Raw genomic sequence first — 21017 nt, forward strand, 5'->3', positions numbered from 1 at the left:
CCTAATGACACCCACAAGGCCACAGGCCTCTAGTTAGTCCCATTAGCTTAACTAATCATGAATGTTGAGGCCTTTTAAACCTGAGCCTGAAATCCCTTTAGTGCAGGGTGCTGCTGAAGGCAATTTCCCAATGAATAATGGTAACATATTATGGGCACATCATTTGCCTAATCACTAAAAGTGTTCCTCTCTTGTGTAAGATACTGGTTTATTTGCAGATGCGTCTTCCTCTTGCTAAATAACAATCATTATTACAACACCATCCCACAAAACACTGGTGAGCACATTCAAAAACATAACCACACTTATGCAACCACACACAGACAAATGCACGTCAACATTGCCATCTCCCTCCTCAAGTGACAATATCAAGCCCCAGATAGTCCCAGCCAGCTAAAGCAGCGGACAGGAGCCCCCTATGTACCATACCACATCTCGATGATTGGTGTAGGACGCGGTTGTGCTTGAAGTACGGTTCATATCAGAATCTAAGGTGGACACGTGAGAAGCACAATCGACAATGAACAATTCCTCTTTAGAATGGCCTACCGACGCCTTGCCATGTGCTGTGTAATGCTATGATGGTAATACTTTGACGGCATATCAAGATATTCCGTGTGCTAATGTAAAAAAAACAATTCCATCACAGCAGCCTTGTTCTATTGTATTTACTCAGGAAAGGTAGTGTCAGTGTCCGTATCTCGTGGGGTTGTGGAGGGTTTGGTAATAATCCATTTGTGCTGACGTCTGGGCTCGGTCCCCCCTGGTATCGCCCCGCTCTCACAGAATCACCCACCTCTCATGTTTTGCCTTCATCTCCGTCGCCTCTCTCCTCGCACAGATAGCCATCAACATTTACTCCCTGAAAATTGCAAAAATCTGGATCCCCTGTTCGTCCCTGAGCCTTGTTTATGTTGCATCTTTATTTATTTTGGGTAACCATGATCTGCCTCAGCATTCAATGTCTTGTTCATTTAAATATAAGTTTGGGAGGAGATTGAGGGGGCATAGACATGAGAGCAATTTGTTGGTCAGGATAAAGGAAATGAGACTTCCTGTGTTTTATTGCCTCACTGGCGGGATCACATGGTACCGCCGGAGGGTGGTGGTGGTGTTGTGGGGGGGGGGGCTGTAGTGTGGATGATTGAGGGATGGCTCTCATGTAAATCCCTTGGAGTCTCTGGAGATGACTCTTTACTCAGGTCGACGAAAGTCTGGAGATCTCTAAAAAAAAAAAATCTTTACGTCTCTCTCTCTCTCTCTCTCTCTCTCTCTCTCTCTCTCTCTCTCTCTCTCTCTCTCTCTCTCTCTCTCTCTAACACACTCAGGAGTGAGCCTTGTGTTGTATTGTGCAGCACACATACGATATGATACGAAATGTTCAAATACTGTACATGCGGTTGGAGGGGGTACAATTGTTGCATAAACAGGAGATGAAGGAAAGTAAGCGAGTTAGCGAGATAACTAGCTGGCTTGTTTAAAGTCTAGTCACACAGGCACACCAGGCCATTAAAAAGTGATACTCATTTCTCATTAGAATTCTTATTTCAAAGCGCCAGCTACGTGGCAATGCTACTGAAATTATTCATAGTCGGGCCGGCCAACGCCATGGCATACTAAAGAAGAGCCCTGTGTGGGATTCGTTTGAGCTTCACTTTGAGGGATGATATTTTCTCAGCACTGAATCGAGACGCGAATGACTCTGCACAAGCTTCTCGGGGGAAATCAGGGTGTTGTAACGAGGCTCATAAGTGTGTGTCAGTATACATAAATGGCATTGCAAGAGGAAGACAGGGAAAGAGGAAGTTGAGGCTGCACAGAAACCCAACAAGTTAACAGATAGTTTATCATGAGTAAAAAGTAGAGCAAAAACAGATGGGCTGGTGGGGGGGGGGGGGGGGGGGGGGGGATTAGAGGGAGCAGTACTTAAGGACACAGCAGATTTGCATATATTTGAGAAAACCAAGTCAAAAAAGCTTGTAAAATAGGAAAGCTCAAGCAGAACAACAGGCCCCAAAACATGGGTGAAAGAACAATGAACCATGAGGAATGGGAGGGGAATTAGCGGAGGAAGGACGGTGGTTGTGTGTCATTGTGGTCGCGGATCATGTGGCTCATGGTGGAAGGCCCTAGTTTAGCCAACACCCTGCCGACATCAGGGTTGCGACAGCCAAACCGCCAGATATGCTGACCAGAGCTTCTCAGTTCCACAAATCCTCCATGACACAGGAACAGACAAACTGACAAACAGTTGACACATGCACTCCAACCACACACACACACACAAACGCATATACAGAAATGATCACACTCAGACATAGGCACGCACACACACACACACACACACACACAGGCATGATCACACACACACACTGGGACAAACACACACACACACACACACACACACACACACACACACACACACACACACACACACACACACACACACACACACACACACAGTAGTTGGAGTGGAGCTGAAATGCTTACGAATGAGCTTGTAACTTCCAAATTGTTGGTATATTATTAAATACTTGAACCTGATATTATTTATTATTTCAAATGGGGGAAACCATCTAGAGTAAGATCGATTTGAAAGTGTCCAACCGATAGCTAGCAATAGGTCAGCCTGGCCTTGTGGAGGACTCAGGTCCTGAGCAATGAGTGTCCGGGCAGAGTGCCTGCACGTAGCCAGGTAGGTAGACAGGTACGCTTTTTAATAATTTCATTCGGCTGAATAGGAAATGATTGGACAGGCTTATTATAGGTCTGTGACAGCCACAGGTAACCGATTATTTCTTTTTTGTACGATTTTTTGATTGCTGTCAGGTAGTAATGAGAATTTCAAGCAATATGACAAAAAATGCCAGTAAAATAAATTGCCTTTTTTGAATGCATACATATGACATTCCTTGATGACAAAACTTAACCACATTAAGTAGCTGCACGGTAAGCAATAGCAAAAGTTTTAACACAAATACAATCACAAGGCCAAAAGCTTGCAAACGTTAACATGACGTTGGCCAGCGACAGGTAAAGTCATTGTTTGAGGGTTTTTTCTCACTGAACCCTGGACCTTTAGCTGTAAAACAATGTGTGGTGTCGTTCATTGGAATGGTTCCGTGTCCTCATGCAACAACATAACGGGAATATGACAGCCAGCCAACCACATCCAGCTTCATTCCCTCCACGCCGGTGGCTTGCCCTGTTTGCATTTGTACATTTTAACACTTTTCCGTTTCCTAACCCCAAAGCTGGCAGAGACCAGGGAACCCCCCCCCCCCACACACACACTCCAATCCGACCCCTCCCCCTGGACAACTTCTGCCGTTCACCATAAATCCTTAACAACAAACTCTATAAAAGTTCTTTGGGCTTGAATATTTATGGATGCTTGTGGTTCCCCAGAGTGCTATTTTCTGTCTGGGGCTCCACACCACAAAAACTTTCCACACACACACACACACACACACACACACACACACACACACACACACACACACACACACACACACACACACACACACACACACACACACACACACACACACACACACACACACACACACACACACACACACACACTCATGTTTCTTTCCCCTCATGCATGGTGAGTACAGACATGGTGGGCTGATTGGCTCAGGCCATAAACAAAATGGCCTCCTACAGTGAAAGAAGAGAAGGAAAAGGAGAAGGAAAAACTTGGCTGGCATACAGTAGAAAATCTAAAACAGAGCCAAGCATAGCCTTTCGTTGCTATCAGTGACCAGAGTAAAACTCTGCCTGTTTGGATTTATTTAGGGCTTATTGAGATGTATTTTGTGAATGTGACTTTAGTTTTTTCTTTTTATTATTAATATGACAAATACATTAGAATTATAAAGAACCCAGGCTGAACATTGGCCATTGGATACGTAGGTTTGTTGAGTGAGTTGTTTTATACGTTTGGATATTATATTAGCAAAAATAAACAACTATTTATTTTATTCAGTTGCAAGTTCATTGACATATAAAAGCATGCAGTGTTTTGTGGAAAATATAACAACACATGGACACTTTAGTAATCTGATGCCAGATGCCACTCTTTAAATGGCCTCTTTTGTTGTTAAATAAAATCACCACATGTGTGATTTTGATTTCAGTTGAGAATTTTTGGAAAATAACATTTTGTACATTCAACATCTCTCCCATTGTTGTTGTAATTCAATTGAATCAACAGTAGTGGGGGCTATTTCAGAAAATATCCCTGACACAACCTTAAGCAACCCCACAGTATTTTGAAATTGCAGGAGTCACAAAATAGGCCACAACTTGGAAACCTCAAGGCAATCCTACGGTAGGCCAGAGCTGTTGTAATGCTTATGCCATTCATTATAATGTCCGCCCCGGAGTTTATGAGCCTTCAGATGAATGAAGCCAATGCGACGATAGGCTCAATCTGTCATTTAGTATTGTGAGCGAGGAGCTGGCTCATAGGGCAGTTGAATATGCTGCCATTACGAAACACACACCAAGCCAACAAACTTCCAAAGGCAATTTCGACAGTCTCATCTGGTGGTTTTGATTTTAGGTTGATGGGATATTTAACGTATTGTGATGTTACCAATGATTCAAATATGATTTGGTATCCTTTTCTTTGAGTGTTATTTACTTTTATGTGGTTAATGTTGCAAATATATATATTATGGTATGTTTTGCCATTTATCTGTATCCACCATTATTTCATGATTAACTTCATTGTAAATATCTCCACGAAAAACTCCCATAATGCTCTTTAACAGTCTTTGAATCATTTGTCTGACTTTAAAAACTAGTTTGGTTGTACAAATCCACCAAGTGGAGTTGATCTTGATGGATGAAAACTATTCAGTTTTCATGTCTGTAAGAGTAAGCATGTGGTTCCCTCCCCAGACAGCGGTGTTTGGGCTCAGTACAGTGATGACTCATTAGCAGCCGTTCAATCACAATCCAAAAGATGGATGTGAAAGTTGTTTGGGTTTATTTTACATACAAACGTTGCATAGGCCACATGACAACTCACTGGCCCACAGCACTTGGTGGTGTGGAACGGTTGCTTTAGTGGTCGATCCAAAATAAGTTAGTAGGACATTACATCTTGGAATGGAATATGTCATCAAAAGGCTATGACCATGTGATTATATAGCTGTCAATGTTGCTATTTTGAAGGGGCTGCCATATTGCACAATGGGATAATCCACAGCAAAGTGGTTGTGATGATGACAGAGGTGATTTACAGCGGCTTTAAAAAGGCCAGGACAACAACTGCTCCAGTATGCCTCATGAAAGCTAATAAGTTGTGTGGGTGCTGGGAAAACGGCCAACTCCACTAATATATGCAGAGTTCAACCGACAAACATCTGCCCTCACTTTAATCATGCAAAAGCTAAGGAGTGAAACTATCTTTTACGAAGCGTTTATTTTCCACAAACGTTTTCAGAATCTCTCTTGCTCCTGACTTCCAACCTCTCCTTTCATCAAGTGCTACCTGATCAAATAGGTCACATAATCAAAATGACGTCACATGTTCAAATAGATGACATGAACTAAAGGGGGCATGACTAATGTTACTAAAGGCTATTGACATTTTTGTTCCTTGGTCGTTCCTCTATCCTGTATACACATAACGGGACAAACAATAACCAGCTTGTGAACAAGTTTTAAACTTCTACAACATGTTCAGACCAAATCTTCAGTTTCGACCTCTCAAGGGTTTATAATGAATCAGCCAAAATAGTTTGATTTGTGGCCAGGTTGAAAAACCTTGCTCTTATGCAAATAGCTTTGCATACTTTAAATAAAAAACGACTTCATAATTTATCAACTGACAAAATACGTCATAATTTTGGTAATGGATTAAAAGGTTCCTGATTTTGATTAGATACTGAATGTTTTATATGTGGACAGCGAATAGAAATGATGAACTGAATGTGACCGCTGATGTGATTGATAGAGACGTATCTCAGTAAAGGGTAGTTATCAAGAGTCAAATGAAAAATTGGAGAAATGAACGCAAAGAAAAAACTGAGTGAGGGAGGAGCTAGGGGAGGGGAAGAGATCACATGGTTCGAACCATAAACTAGTGAGGGGATTGGTGGGATGGTGTGTTAAACAAGGTGTGTGCGCTTCCTCTCAGCCCTGACCGTGTTTATGGGCAGGAAAACAAATGCACGGCTGGCCCGGTTTATTCACTTACACTTTAGCCACACTGTTAGCAGCGTCGTAGAGGGGGTGCACAGACGTATCCAATAGCCACATGTCCTGTTTTCACAGAACCAGGGGAACTCAGGCCAAAGAAGAACAGCTGTGGTTGTTTTTTTTTTGTTTGTTTTTTACAGCAAACCTTATCATCCGAGCATCTACACATTCAAGAATGTGTGAAACTCAGACAACACAAATCGCTGCCCTGTGATGAGGCTTTGGCCTCAGAGAAGAACACACACTTCTCTTTTACGACCTCCGCTTCAGCGCCGGCAGCCTGCCTCTCGTTATTGGGACAGCCTAACCACTTCCTCATGCTGCTGGGGAGGAAGGTCAAAGTTCAACGCTAGTCCTCTGCTCTGACAGAACCAAACAGGCTGTAATAACAATGGTGGTGGTGGTGGTGATGGTGGCTGCGGTGGGGAGGGGGAGGGGGAGCAGTCATAACTGCAGACGTTAATCTCTTGTCTCTTTTTTTCCACTACCTGGCGCGATTCCTCTCCAAACACAATCCTCGCCTTCCTCTTTTCAGACGGCACAGCTGTTTATTTTTGTATCCGCTACATTAGGCCTATCGTATAGCCATGGCAACCGGAAGTGCAACGAAGATGATAACGTGTGTCCCCCGCAAAAGAGAAAGTAGTATCTAAAATGAATAAAAAAAATAAAAAGGGCCAAAAAGGCGCAGTTCTCGTTTCAAAACATAATTCGTGCAGGAGACAGTAAGTAGCACAACACTGATCAGTCCCTGAAAAGAGAGGCACAAGGAGGCCCTACACTACAGGGAGCTGCGAGATCAGTCCTCGTCTTTCAGCGCGCGGCGATCAAAGACCAGCATTATGCGCTGCCAGTGGAAACCGTTGCTCGTTAAATTTCAGGAACTAAACACGTGGTGATATACAGCCCTCTGCAGGCCATGCCGTGAATTTCAGTTCAATCTATATTGGGTTGATGTATTAAAAAACAATTAATAATTATAATTCCACATAATGTCTTTGTATTAGTGAACACCTGTAAATGTTTGGCATTGTTCCAATACACACAGTTGATTCACACAAAAACTGAAAGAAATGTGGAAGTGTGTCCTTTTACTAAAAAGTTAAATCATTAAAATAGAGTTGGAGCGTCGCATATTTTAGTTAGTTCCTGTTCACCGGGATCCATATTTGTTGATAAAGTCAAAGGTGGTTATTTGTCATCAATCAAATTTGATCAATGGAAGAAAATGTTTTATTTGCCATATGTTTATAAACATCTATATTCGCTCTTCAGAGATTTCTTAAGGATCAACTGGGCATGGCAAGAACAGGTATGAGCAGTTTGATTGACATCTAACAGGTTCCGCTGGGTCCAGGCACTGGGCATGGGTATGAGATTTATCTTCACTAGTTTACTCTACAACATGTAGGCATAAAAGCAGACCTATAATTAGTGTTATAAGCGACACCTGTGTTAATCCTACTATAAAGCCTGTGTAGAAAGGGTCTATTAAACCAGCCGTTTTAATATTAAGTGTTATGCAAAGGGTGTGGGACCGTTTATTGACATTGTTCAATAAGGTGTGAGGTCATCCCACCAATCGATTAAGTATGATGACCTTGGATATTGCTTATCACCAAAGAGTTTACATCACACATGGGCAATGTGTGGGTAATGGAGGCTTGTATTAGGCTTTCCGCATCATTCAATTATTATAATAAATAGCTCTACAAATACGTGTGAATTTGGAATTTCTGACTTAAGCCATTACACACCTTTTTCATCTTGAGCACCATTTGTAATTGTTTGACCATTTCAGATTCCTATCTGTCAGCCATCTATCTTCACCTTAGCACCAGCACCCTCACAAACAAAGTATCAGAAACAGACACACTCAAATATCTAATGGACACTTTCAGCATATACAGTAGTTGTCCTTTAAAATACATCGGAGCTCATGAGATCATTCATTCCATTTAACTAATACATTTTACAATTATATAAAGCTGCATCACACATGCACAAGTTAAGCAAGTCTTGCCGTGTCCATGTAAGAAGGCTTCTGGGTAATGTCCAGCCAGGTACAGAGTAGTGCCTGCTCTGGATCCAGGTCCAGAGAGACGTCTGAGTCTCTGGGGAAGGTGATGAAAGAGCATTTCAACCTTACTGCCCAGGGAGTCTGCTCAGTGGTTTTGACACCTCAGGCCAGCTTCAATATTTGTTGTGCAGATGATTTATAAATATTTCCCTTTGGTCTCGCCAAGGGCAAGGGAGGAAAGGTCTCGCCAAACTCTCTGAAGTGAGAACATGAAAGTCAGAACTCGGCTGTGCGCGTGTGCACCTAAATTTCCCCTTCCAATTACGCACATACACCCTACTCTCAATATCCACACATACCGTATCCTCGATATCTGTACACACACACACAGAACATACTCAAAATATCCACACACACACAATATATACGCATATATATGTACACACATATCTAAACATCCCCAACATGCCCATACCCTCAACACGCAAACACACACAAATCCTGCAGCTCATCATGGCTTCCCAGCAGGCTGACGGGGTGACGGGGTGAGAGAGAGCGTGGTCCCGGGGGAACTCTCTGGGGAACAGCGGAAGGCTCCAATCACTGGGAATCAGCATCAAACACACCAGATGAGTGACACAGGGTACAGTCGAGGATCAGAGACAGGCAAACACTCAGCAGTACCCAACAATGAGTAAACAAATCACCAAATTATACACAATTAGGAAGACTATTTATGTGAATAGCTCTACAATCACCCCAGTAAATACAACCCTCAATAAAAATATCGACTTGACTTTCATATAAAATACATACAATTGAAAAGTATTAATTATTCTCAAAGGTCATACATTCAGCAGTTACAGCAGCAGGATGATGTGGTTATTGATAGGCCTATCTTATTTGTAACCCACTTTATTTACCTATTCATCAAAGTTAAGAATTGACCAGGCTCTGATTACAAAAAACGACATTAAATCAGTTTGGCTTAAAACATGTCTGATTATGTCTGGTATGACCATAATTGATTTGATCTTACCGGGAAATAGTACGATAACATTCTATTGATCTTCTACTAATATAACCTTCGACATTGTTTTGTATTTATTGAAAATGTGTTTGCCGTGACTGCCGGCCTAGCCTGTCTGTAAACTGGTAGCTTGGCGATGTTAGGACGTGCAAGCGGGATTCCTTTTTGATGATGTCATACAAAGTCCCCCCAGCAAAAAATCCCCGGTACACCACTGTACACAACCAAACAAGAAAAAAACTTCCAGTAAGAATGGCTACACTAGCAGCATCTGGCTTCACTACCAGCATCATACACAACTGTGCCTCCTGTTTCACTCAACAAATACACAAACCTGTTCCAATGTTGTCTGATGTATTTGACAATGGGAATAGCCCACTCACAGTTGAGTAAATGGAAAAGAGTTGGGTGTCAGATAAGAGTTTGCTTGTTATAAATTGACTAGATGCAACATTTTTGCAACTGGGAAACTTGTTTCCTCTCTGCATGCATGAGTCCGTCCACAAAACAAAATGGTCCTGAACAGTTAACACCTCCATAGAGCCATGGAAAATAATTAATAGTTTGTTAATAGGATTATAAACACCCTTGCTTCTCCAACATCCTAACCCATATAACAGATGATATATCATTTATTCTTAATCCATTTATCCCCCAGGTGGTTAGATCAATTACATGTTGTGAATGCCTCTTGGGCATCATGAAAGCCAGCAACGTTGTGTCCCACCAGGTCTAAGCCCTTCCAATGCTTCTACCCATTGTGGCAATGATTCACCATACAATAATTATTGTGAAGGGGGCTGTCGACAACCTCAACAGAAACCAGCGTTGGCCTCTCTTGATCCAGCGGAACATGCAACTCATGATGAAGACAATTTTGTAATAATGTGAGGAGGTCTGCACATTGAGATGGCATCAGTAAAGGTGCATGAAATATTCTGGATGGCACTGGCATGACAAGTGCACCAGGCAGGGATCTCCAACCCTGGAACTTCATACGCCTTTCTCAAGGCATCCCATATGACAGGCAGTCATCATGCTCTCAAGATAACTGTCATGTCACTGTGATATATGCATTATATTCTCTAATAAAATATTTGTATTGGCTTATGCGCAATACATTGCTTCACAGCATCAAAAAGGCCATCAATTAACCACTCAAAAGAAAACAACCAGCCACTTCCTATTAAATCTTAGACAAAAGTACATTAAAAATAAAACCTTACAGTAGTATGCCTGAAAAGTGATTGCCATCTATTCTCAAGGAAGGCTTTACATTTCCTCTCAAGTAGGAGATGGAGACTTGGGTTTTTCAGATATGAGAATCAAGAATATCGGCCAGCTCCATCTAAAATACGGAGCTCAGAGCCGGAAAAAAAAGTATGCCCTTGTGCACTGTTAAAGGTTCTTCATTTCACAAGAGGAATGTTCTAACAATCCCAGAAGCCAAGTAGTAGTCATTATTCTTGATGGATCAGCCGTGGCAAAAATGCTGAGACCCGGCAGGGCGAAAACATTTAAAGGTGGTGTGGGGAAAGTGTATGTAGGCTGACTGGATTGAGCAACCTCACCTGGCTGAGTGTAATTGGACTCTGGGGCTGAGTGAGGCTGTACACCTGTTGCACATTGAGTTATCAGTGTGAACAGTTTAAACTAGCCATCACCACACAAACTCAATAAGTGATCTTCTGCATGGCAACATGGATAACCAGATCATGTATTGTTATCTACAAACTTACAATAAACTGGGGGCTTCTATGGATTCTGTTTTTTGCTTTCCTAACGAGATGACCCGGAAATACTTGGAAGAAAGGTTGTTTGAATTAAATGCTTAGGAAAGGTGCCTCGACGCAACCTTTGTGTCGAGGCACCTTAGCATAGGTTACTGCTGACCAACATTTAAGAAAGGAAATTATCTATTTGTATCCCATAATCCTTTATGGCGGCAATATTTGAAGCGACAGGCCAACGATGAAGTACAAGACAAGGGAGCAAGAGTAAGCCAAACCAAGCATTATGGAGAAGAGGCGAAGTATCACACAATAACTTGCATTAACCCTAACCCTTAATATAAGACAATATTAAGCGATAGCATACTGTGGCAAACTATCTGGTTTAATGAATTTTGGCTGCGATATACACGCATGTGCGGACATAGTGTAATTGAAAGTGCGAGCAGACTCTCAAATTGGTTGAAAAAAGTCAATGGGAATGCATTGAATACACTGCACAAATGGGTTGAAGAAATACAAAGGGAATGCATTGATTACAATGTGCAATGTGCATGTCTATGGTATGTTTATGCCCCCCTGTAATTCGCTGAAGTTTCAGATACCAACGCCATCATTAAGGCGAGGGTGGCGCTGAATTCCCTCTTCAGTGGGCGTAATAATACAGTGAAGCCGGGGAGTAAGACACACATGGACTAGCCCTACTTATTATCATTCTATAGTTGTAATTTACATTTTCGTGTGTGTGTGTGTGTGTGTGTGTGTGTGTGTGTGTGTGTGTGTGTGTGTGTGTGTGTGTGTGTGTGTGTGTGTGTGTGTGTGTGTGTGTGTGTGTGTGTGTGTGTGTGTGTGTGTGTGTGTCCTAGCATGCCTGGGTTGTTACTACTAGTTGTTGTTAGGTACAGGTAGCCTTATAAAATGGTCATGCTCATTCATTTTTTGTTCATGCACAGTTCAGCCTTGTGGGGCTGACCCATTAACTAATGCTTATTCTTTCTGACCCACAGAACGGTGGTGAAGAAGCTGGGCTGGAGGGCCGGATAGCCACACACCAGGCGTCTAAGAAGTGGGACAACCTGAAAAGTAGATATAATGTATAAGCTCTTGGTGTAAGCTCTTGCATATTAGCTCATCATACCATAGTGTAGCATGCATGCTTTCAATATTTAGCTCATTGGTCAGTGGATTCAGCTAACAACATGTTATCTAGAATCCCTCCACTGGGACTGATGGCGGGGAGGCAACCGCAGCATCTTCGCCCTTGTTTGGTATTATGCACAACCTTATTGGTTGTAGTGCATCAATTAAGCATCCGCTAATCATTGGTTCCTTGGAGCCAGAAGATGATGCAGGTGGCCAATCAAAGCAGGAAGAAGATGTTGCAGGGGGCCCCTCGCAGAAGGAGCCGGAAGAAAATGCAAGTGACCCATCGCAGCAGGATGATACCTGGGGAGACGATCCACAGGCGACACCACCCGCCCAAAGAAAATATGGGTATGGGAGGAGGAGGAGGAAGAAGAGCATTGAAAGAGGAAGCCCGGGATGATGTCCTCGCTGCTCAAAAACAGGAATGATTTGTTTTCCGAATTGGTTAAAATAAATAAATGAATGCTTTACATTTCTGTTAATTCTGTTGTACATAAAGCTTGCTTTGTGGGGGGGGGGTGCTCTCACGAGAACTCTGGATTTCCAGGGTGAAAATGCATGAACATGACCTTTAACCTCCATAATGGCTTCCCTGATACGGAATACGGAATATGTCAACACGTGCCACACCAATAAGCTTTTCTAATGCCTGGGCCAAATGAACAAGTTTGGGAACTACTGTGTTAACGGAAAAAGTCCACAACAAAGCTCTTCTCTTGCTTCAATGATGGGCTCCACTTCTGCTTCTGCGAAAGTCACTTCACATGATTGTCAGTTTCCTACAGTCAATATCATTTCAGTACTAACTCTTTCCATCAATGGCATGGCAAAGACAAATGGTGAAGCCGAAGGCAATTGACAATGAGCTGTAATGTGTCATGGCTCATGACATCAAACTATTGACAAATCTTTTCAATTTTTCAGATGTTGTTTTGAACAGTTCTGTCTTTCTCCATTTTGTAATGTATATAACAATACATTAGATAAGTGATTATTGCGATGCACAGGACACAAGTACCTACATTTTAATCATGCGCATTATTGTATTATATACTATATTTAGGAAATAGTTTAAGTCCAGAACAATCCCTCACTTATACAATAGGAAAATATACCAAATTAACCATGTAAACGTGAAAAGTGCAGGTTTATATCATGTGATATGTCCGGCTGACCATATAATATAGTGCCCTGCACGAGAGCTGTTAGTTAGTTAGTCTGTGCACAGTTAAGACTGTGCCTGAAAGCCCCACCCAGTTTTCCAACCTGTCCAAAATGATTGTATGGTCTACAGTGTCGAATGTAGCACTGAAGTCTAGTAGCATTAGTATTGAGGTTTTACCAGAGTCTGTGTTAAGACGGATGTTGTTTACAACTTTAATAAGGGCGGTCTCGGTGCTGTGCAGGGGTCGAAATCCTGATTGGAAAGTGTCATAGCAACCAGTTGATGCCAGGAAGTGATTACGTTTCTGGAGGCCAACTTTCTCAATTTTACTTATGAAGGGTAGATTTGATATTGGTCTGTAGTTGTTAATAGAGGCAACTAGGCTCCGCTTTTTTAGAAGGGGTTTAATAACATGCATGTATACACCTTAGTCTGACTAAAATCGAATCGAATCGGGTTACTCATAGTCAGATTGAGACCCCTAGATTATTAGATTGTCGCATTAAGGGTGCATGTATACGTTCAATTTTGATTGGAATTGGATTTTGCGTTCCGTGAATGCTCAAGGTCTTTTCCCGGGGCCGTGAGCCAGAAGTATATGGAGACAATAGTCGTGTTGTTGGCGGCGAAGAAGATGGAGGAAGCCGGTGTCGTGCCAATGTAGTGACCCCCTATAAGAAGTTTATCATCATCAACATGCATTCAGTACACACTATGGTTCTGTTACGAGAGTAGCGTATGTGTGTGCGTGTGAATGGCAGTGTTGTGTGAGTGACGAGTGAGGAGAGCTAGCGGTAGCGTGTGTCATTTTAGTGAATGAACGAGTCCGGTTGTGTGTGCAATCGTATACTGTAAAGTTAGTGGAACTAAGAATAAAGTACCCAGCCTGTCAAGAATCGGTGGCCGCTTCATTCCGACCTTTAAGCAGACCCACTGCAGGTCAAAGTGAACGGCGTGGTTACCCCGGAGAAAACATCAGCCCTTGAGGGAACGTCTCTCTTTTGCTCCTCAAATAAGGTCTTGGAGCCAACAACTCACCCAAGGCTGAGTTAAAAGTACAAGTTTTTCTAAATGTTGGTCATCAATGAGGTTGTAGTAGTAACTTCGGGCACACCTGTCAAAATAATGTCCAACGAATTTAAGATATTTATTCCTTCATTGCGCCGCGACCGAACTATGGGGGATATTCTGATATTATAAATCTTAAAGCCGGCGTCAGGTTCGCCGACCCTCTGATAGGACTACTTCAGCAACAAGTAAAGACTCGTAATGGGGGTTATATCGGCCATGGTGGAGAAGGGAATTGGGGGAATGGACCTTTGGCTTCGGCTGACGTCTGAAGTCTAGATTGAAACGAGACATGAGAAAGGGATTTTTGCCGTGTGTGGACTCCCGTAGGAGCTGCTCCACCGCTGCCGGAGGAGTCCGCATACGACCGAAAGTACGGAATAATGGAGCGTTGGAGAGATGACACGGACCTGAAGTGAACCGACAGCTGTCTACTGAAAACATCTTCCTCGAATGCCGCTTGACTTTGTTGTTGCTAGTGACGTAAAGAGGTCAGCCGGTGGCTCTATTAGTTGAAATGGGTACAGCGCCACCTATCGTACCGGGGCATGAAATGCTTCGGCCAATTAATTGATTTTCTCAGTGCCATGTATACTTGGACAATTGCAGTTGGCAGTTGTACTTCTGCCACAGTAGGGGGCAGTATTTCATTCCATCTCAGGGCAGAGTTCACCGGGAATAGCCCAGGGGGGTGTTGGCTGTAAACAGCTGTTTTGTATATATTTATATGTTGTGCAAAGGGTGTGTATATATATATATATTTGGTAATAGGTTATTGAGGGAAATGTTGATATTTTGTTTTCCTACAATATCTTTTATATTCAGTAATATAAAACTTGGCCACGAAATGTTCCCCATGTTAGTGGTATGGCCGAACTGGCCTTGATTGGTCCAATCTTGACTAATTCCTTTCCTTATTTAAGGGGCGTCTCATTTTGTGATGGGGGGATGAGGGTAGGTGCCGGCTTGATGTGAAGCTAGTAATAGAAGTGCTATGCTAAGTTATGCTACAGCTATGATACAATTACGCTATGCTAAAGTTATGCTATGCTAAATTATGCTACACTATGCTAAGTTTCTAAATTGCTTAAAACTATTTAAGTGATAGACAGATGAAGCTTCATTAGTCTATGAAGCATTCCAACCAAGTTGCTGGCAAAAAGGGTAATTTCTCGAGGCTTCATGTGCACACAAACCCCCCTGCTGGTCAAAAAGTCCTACAGGAGTAATTCATGCTATATATTGTTTAGCATTTATGCTATTTATTACATTTATGGTTCATGTATTGATCCAAATAAATAAAATGTATATTTGCATGTGTATTCGTGTGTAACATGGAAATAAGTGGAATACTGTATAAAATCTTTCAATATGTCATTTTCATCAATGTCTGATAAGACAGTAAAAAAGTACATTGACAGGCCAATTTTTGTTTTAAAGTGCTACTGTGTTTTAACAAAGAAGAGTGTTCTGCTTATGGTTGAAGACGATATGAAGGGGATTGTGCTTGTGCACAATCCCCAGAACTGACCAATTTGTTGAACTGTGCTTGGATTTCGCCGTTTCCTCTTCCAGGAAATGACTTCTCCTGCTTTGGAGAACACTCTCTCACAGGGAACAGATGAGGCTGGTGTGCACAAGTACCCAGTTGCAAGCTTATAGAGGTTGGGTAAATGCACTTCTGCCTCTCCCAACAGAGAAGCGGGTCATCGGTCCCCCCAATATTTGGCTCTGGCATATATGCCGCTGAACATCAACTGTGGCATCAGCCGTCATATTGTGCGTCATTCTGGATGCCATCACTTTGGCATCTAGATGACTCAAAAGCTTGTTTCCTGAGAAGCATAAACAGATAATGTAAGTGAGGTTCATAATTAATCTAAATTAAATTATTAACAGGTCTTTCAACTACATTATGTGATGAAATTTATGTTGAAGCTGCTGGAAATGATTGTAGATGATGTAGGAAGTAAATTATTGCTAGAGCTCTGTAAAGTATGTAGCTTTTCCCTGACAAGCTTGATGAGGTACTCTCCCAACTCTGTAGCCAGTGATTTAGTGCTCCTCATTGCTGCCTCTTTGCCTTTTCCCCTTCTTAAAGCTCCACGGTTGCTTCGTGGAATGGAGACGAGATGGACAGACACCCGGTGTATTCCTCGGATGTCAATACAGGGATGTCACTGACCAAGCAACCAAGAGCTGCCCGGACAGGCTCCCTTTGGTCTACCATTCTCTGGAGCATTTGGATGGTGGTGGTGTGAATTTGGCAAGTGTGAAATAGGCTACCATAATAAACATACAAGATAAGTGAACACTTACCTTATTAGGATAAATTAGATCAAAGTGTTCCCATACTGGGGAATGTTTTCGCTTTATCGCATGCTCCATGAAAACAATAGCAAAACTGAAACACTCACTGAAACTGTCATCAAAACTCACACCGAAACTCACCAAAACGTCAAATCGCGCTGAAGAGGCAGGGGACGCATTGACGCTTTTATGTGTTAGTGACAGTGTTGGGAACATTACTTTAAAAAAGTAATTAGTTATAGTTACTCACTATTTGTTCCAAAAAGTAAATGAGTTAGTAACTGAATTACTTTATAATAAAAGTAACTAGTTACCAGGGAAAGTAACTATTTGTGTTACTGTAAAAAAAAGAAAGTTGCTATATGTGAAAGAATTTGGATTTTTCTGAGCAGTTTTCACTTGGCCTTAATGTGTTAAATGGTTGAACTGCCCATTCAAGGCCCTGATATGCTTCCAACTGAGGCCCCATCCACACTAACCCGGGTAAATCTACAAAAGCATCAATATTCATCCGTTTAGTCCTTCCGTCCACACTAAAACAGAGAATTCCGAAACGATGCTTTTCGAAAATGATCGCTGAGGTGGATAAATGTGAAAACGCTGGGTTTGCATTATAGTGTGGACAGACGGAGGCTTTCAGAAACGATGACGTTCGGTTGCCATGACACTGCCATGACACTGCCACAAGCTTGCGCTCAAGGCCGAGAAGCTCATCAAAAAAATGGCAGGTGAAATGCAAATGAGGATCTCTCTGTAGGCTACATTGTACTAATTTATCTCCAGAAACAACTCGACATATTGGCTCAAACATAGTCGTTGCTCCAACGCCGGAGGCGAGCGCTGTAGGCTACTTAATGTTCTTAAGTGATGGTAAAAAAAAACGAAAGACGACAGTTCAAACCGTACTTGGAGCGGCGTTTCTGGACAAGACCGGGTCGAAAATGATTAACCAGCTGATCAACTGTAAATATCATCTGATTGCGCGCCTGTAATCTAAACAGAGAGGCGTGGCGGAGTTACGTAACCATGACAACTGTTTATCAAAATAACTTCAGTTTGGAACGTGGATGCAAAACATTCCGAAAACTATATGAAAACGGAATCGTTTGTTCGTTCAGCCTGGTTTCCGGTAGCGGTAAATCGCATCATGGAATGCACGCCATTGCACGGTTCTCAGCTGAGTCAGTCAGACTCAGTGGAGTTAGTGCTACCGGAAACTCGACTGAACGAACGAACGAACGATTCACGAATGACTCCTTTGGCGAACTGAATCACGCGAACTGGGTCACGGAAAAGAATCATTAAATCCACCACTAGTAAAAACACTGGCTCCGATTGGCTACCATGAAACATGACTGCCTGAGCAAATCATAATCGCTTACCTCGTTGTTAACCCACCCGGTCTCCTCACTAGCAGTTTGTGTTTGGAGCCAGGGGTGCGTTCGGATTACGCAGTTTATTCAATCAATTCATAGTAACGCACTGCATTTTTCGTACAGTAACGGTAACAGCTTTATAAAGACGGAAATAGTAATTAGTTAGATTACCCCGTTACTGAAAAAATAGAGTTCTTTTAAACTGCGTGATTACACTGGTTGGTGAATCTTGCCCACATTTCAAACCATCTCCTGCACCAGCGAGTATTCATATGTCATCAATAACGGCACCGCCTCTAAATGATACATGCCTCGATACACTTTCTGGATTACTCGATACACGCTCCGAAACATCGGCGCCCCACGTCCCAAGACTACTATTTTTGAAACATTAATTTATATTTTGAACACTTTTTGCATTTTTCGAAGGAAACAAAACTTCGCTTGTTTTCCAAAGCGGAATTGCCATCCCTAGGTTTTGCCCACACCGTCTAGTCCAATGAGTCTGCATCCCAATACACGGGTTGACTGCGTCGGTCCCTCACATTTGTTGGCAGTGGTTGGATGAGTGACGGCCATTTGAGAAACTGGAGAAACGAGGGGGAATACGGGGAAGAGGTGGACAACGAGGACGAGTCCAAATCTGGCGCAGAATGGAACAGAGGCTTTCCAGAGGTCTGCAGGAGGATGAGTAGGAAGAGCTATTAGACGCGATGGTGGGGACCAAGCATCAGGCGGAGACCCACCAGAGGGGTCCGACCTAGCTGCCTTGCATAAGCTCTTGGAGCGGGAGGCGTTCAAACAGGAGCAGGGCTGGAGGAGGTGCAGCTGAACCAGCTCAGGGAGGACGTCGCGGATGAACGAAGGCCTTCACCTGTACCACCAGTACCTCAGCCAGGTGGGCATACTCCACCACCAGCACCAGCTTCTGATCCAGCACCTGCACATGCAACAGCACCTGCACCAGTAGCGCCCCTGACATGGCCAAGGGAGGCCATCCCGAAAATAGGGGAGGGTGACGAAATCAAGCAGTATCTCGTCACATTTGAGAGGCCTGCAATGGCTCATCGCTGGCCAAGAGAGGATTGGGCAGTCTTTTAAGTGCCATACCTCACCGGCAAAGCATTCAGCGTCTATGTGGCGATGAACATGGATTATGCCACAGATTACATCCGAGTGAAGGAGGTCATCCTTCACAAGTATGAAATCAATGAGGAGGTATACCAAAGGAGGTTCCGCGAACTGGACGTCAGATCTGGGTGAAAGAGCACCAACCCCAGAGTAGCCAGAGCGCAGCAGAACTGGTGGAGAACTTGACTGCGGCTCGGCTGCCGCATGCTTAAGCCACATGCTTAAGCCGCATGCTTAAACAATTATTAAGCATGCGGCTCTTTAACCCTGTACCTTCTAGCATGGTCCTCTCCTCTCATATTTTGTTATCAGTACTTAGGCCAACCTGCCCTATATGCCTCCTAGTCCAAATGTTCCTCGTGTCTGGAGACTTGAGGCTGCTCCTCATCTTAAATTTAATGTAATTATGAAAATGTAATTATTTCCGTTGGTAGGCTAAAATATGAGTCTGAATAATTCATAGCCAACACTACAGTGTCATCTTTATCACAATGCAAAGTCTCTGTCTCACCTGCTGGTTGGCTTTTTCGTAGCCAACCCTGCAGTGATGTGCTCCCCTTTGCTGCCTCCTTGAGTTGTCTCTCTCCCTCCTGAATCCGCCTCTTTTCAGTGGGCATTTCGGCTTCACTTAACAATAACGAACAATACCCAAAATAGTGATATGTTTCAGGTATTTAACCATTTTGAATGAAAAAATTCATGATTTGCATTACTTCAATCATTCATTCTTCTTGCTAAAACAAAATGTTAGAAACTAACAATCAGCATACATGTAGCTTAGTTTGCCAAACAAATATTAGCCTATGTGATAATGGGTTGCTTGTCTGCAAGCTAGCTGGTGTCACGACCCCACTGGTTTATTCAAAACGGCTCTCTGTCTAGGCAGGAGTCGAGACACATAAGTGGTAACAAACCACAGCTGGCAGGCAACTAGTTTCCGGCCACGTGAGCATTGACTCACCTGGGTTCCTGGCGAGCTCTGGTCCTTCTCTCTCTTGTTGAGGGATAGCCCAAGCGTTGGGGTGAACGGTAGCCTGTCCCGTTTGGTTATTGTTTGACATATAGCATAGACAAACACTTGACAGACATACACGACAAAGGAGTAGTCACGTTCCCTGTAGGAATCTCTAATCCTGGTACTGTCCTTGTATAAGGGCAAATAGGTTTTAAAAAGTCTTATGGTTTCTGAGTGTAACCAAGTCTGGGCACCATGCTGTCTATCCGGACACCATCTTGCTTCTGTCCACCATCTTGGATCCCTCAGGTGACCATAATCAAGGCCAATCAAGGGAGCCTCTCCCACAGTTAGCACAACAACCAGTTACCCTCCAGCTTAACATTACCCAACAGTAGGATTGTGACACTGGCTGTCTGATTATTTAGGCTAACTTTACGTGGCAAACTGAGCCTGGATTTATGAAGATTTCAATTCATTTCATAAAAGGCAGTCTCACAAGACAACTATGGCAATCTCTTTGGTCTAGGCACTAGACAGGCATATCATGTAGGCTCAGGTGCCGTTCGCGTGCAGCGCTGCAGCTACGTAAACAGAGTTTTCCCTCCCCCTACTGACTTTCACTCTCGGTGAAAGTCAGTAGGGGGAAGTGGAAATGAATGAGGCTATGTTTACTTTATGAAATGTTTCGAGTGGTGATTTTTTTTTATCTAGGCCTACATTAAATTCTGCATCCATTGTACGATTTAAAAACATATTTTTAATTTTTTCCCCGGAAGGGCAACATGAGTCGAGGAGGGCAGTTGCCCGGGCAACCCGAGCAATCCCCCTGTGCACGTCCCTGTCTGGGGTTTTTTGTCATGTGAGTGT

The 21017-nt window shown here is 43.0% G+C and overlaps 1 long non-coding RNA gene across 1 annotated transcript; it reads right to left on the reverse strand.

Moving 5' to 3' along the window:
- Positions 1 to 7351: 7351 nt before the first annotated feature.
- LOC130403663 (uncharacterized) lies at positions 7352 to 20481 on the reverse strand. Its single transcript, XR_008904115.1, has 3 exons — positions 20154 to 20481; positions 19704 to 19819; positions 7352 to 8839 (listed from the first exon to the last, which is right to left on the reverse strand). It is a non-coding gene; the product is annotated as an uncharacterized LOC130403663 (long non-coding RNA).
- Between the last annotated feature and the right edge of the window lie 536 nt (positions 20482 to 21017).

The sequence above is a fragment of the Gadus chalcogrammus genome, chromosome 14, assembly GCF_026213295.1.
Source record: "Gadus chalcogrammus isolate NIFS_2021 chromosome 14, NIFS_Gcha_1.0, whole genome shotgun sequence".
Lineage (NCBI taxonomy): Eukaryota > Metazoa > Chordata > Actinopteri > Gadiformes > Gadidae > Gadus > Gadus chalcogrammus.